At 43.3% G+C, this 2,010-nt stretch overlaps 1 pseudogene; it reads right to left on the reverse strand.

The window, feature by feature from the left end:
• Positions 1–1,621: 1,621 nt before the first annotated feature.
• Positions 1,622–1,739, reverse strand: LOC126189317 (5S ribosomal RNA; annotated as a pseudogene).
• Between the last annotated feature and the right edge of the window lie 271 nt (positions 1,740–2,010).

Here is a 2,010-nt window from a genome sequence, read left to right on the forward strand (position 1 = left end):
GAGCCATTTCAACCATTTTTTATAAATATTCTAAAAAAAGAAAGCTCACAAATTTTTGATGGAATATCAGATATCACCCTGAAGGGGTGTTCTAACTTAAATAGTAATGTTTCTCGTGATGTATATAAAGTATCGCTGGCACAGGGAATTTTTTCAGATATATTAAAATACGCCATTTTAAACGTCCTTGTCATAAAAGTGACAAGAAACATTTAAGTAGTTTTATCATCGTCCAGTTTACTCACTGACATTTGGAAAAGTACGGTATCGAAAGTATTCTCACAGTTTCGAGCTCACACCGAGGCTTATAGCCGTAGATGTAGATGCAAGTCGAAAATCTTTACATGGAACTTCACAGCTGGGATTCAAGAGTGGTTACTACGCTGAGAATGCTGTTTATTCATTCACTCATCAAATATATGAACAAACTCCCTCAATACGCCTCGGTGGCCTCATCGGTATGGACTGACTGTGGTATGGAGCGCTGTGGGGTCAATGTAACCATCTCTCTGCGTAGTCAGTATTTCATGACGTAGAGCCGCGCCAAACTCGGTGAAAGTATCTCCTCAATTGGACTCACGAGGCTAAGTGTACCCCATTCCAGTCCTCCTACCAAGCAAAAATTCCTGGCAGTATCTGGAATCGAACCTGGGACACTACCTGACAATAACAGTTAAGCATGCAGAGGAGATAGCTGGATGTAAACGTAATTTCGTACACATACGAGCCACTGGCGGATATATAAATGATTAAAGTACCAGTTCTCTTCGAGAACTGGAACTTACTTCAGGATGACTACCACAGTACCTTAGTGCTGTTTGTGTTTAATGTTGTTACCAAGCCTGGTAGGGCCATGAACAGTGTCAGACGCTGAGTGATCACTGTGAAGGACACGCATGCTTGGATCATATAGTTTTATCAGCACCTGATGGATTTTGACAGGGGTGTCATTGTGGGACTCCATTTGGCAGGCTGGATGAACCGATCAATATCTAGATTTTTGGGGTATTCAGATTTGACAGCGTTCTGATGTTGGACAGATTCAGAAAGTGAGGCGAGACACAAACTTCTGGCCGACAACGTCTGAGCGCCACCAGGAAGGAAGGAAGGATCGCCGTACTGTGCACCAAGCACATCGTAACCTCTTTACTTCTGCGCCTGGATTCTGAGAACAATTGATGAACTCTTTGCCTCATTCTGCGTCCTACCGCACCATTAGTCGGAGACTGGCTGAAATGTCAGTGGACGCCCCAGGATAAAGGAACAACTAAACAGGCATGGGAAAGTATACGTATTTATCACAAGTCATTTGTTATTTCCCGCGAGTCCAACAATATTTTATTGCACATTTAAATCTTACAGTTCAGCTTCCTAGCAAAAAAACACATTTCTTCTGAATTCTCTTGTTTCATCTCCGTCCAAGCAGGCCTTGGAAAGCTCAACGGTACCGACCGGCCGCCGTGTCATCCTCAGCCCACAAGCGTCACTGGATGCGGTTACGGAGGGGCATGTGGTCAGCACACCGCTCTCCCGGCCGTATGTCAGTTCACGAGACCGAAGACGCCACTTCTCGATCAAGCAGCTCCTCAGTTTGCCTCAGAAGGGCTGAGTGCACCCCGCTTGCCAACAACGCTCGGCAGACCGGATGGTCACCCATCCAAGTGTTAGCCCAGCCCGGCAGCGCTTAACTTCGGTGATCTGACGGGAACCAGTGTTACCTCTGCGGCAAGGCCGTTGGCTCTTATTTCATCTAACGACCATAAATACAGAGCATTTTTAAACATGTATTAAAATGGAAACTCATCAATTCAGATTTATAGATGAACAACATACAAATAGGTTCAATATAGATAAATAGAAAAAATAAATTTGTTATAACACTGGCCAAATTGAATCACATAATTCTGAAAACATACTTGCTCAATCAGGGAAGGTTCTTGGGCATATTGAAGATACTGACGTGGAAAAATAATAAAATATCATTTAACAATTCAACAATTCTTCAATATT

This window comes from Schistocerca cancellata, chromosome 5 (genome assembly GCF_023864275.1).
Source record: "Schistocerca cancellata isolate TAMUIC-IGC-003103 chromosome 5, iqSchCanc2.1, whole genome shotgun sequence".
NCBI classification, from domain to species: domain Eukaryota; kingdom Metazoa; phylum Arthropoda; class Insecta; order Orthoptera; family Acrididae; genus Schistocerca; species Schistocerca cancellata.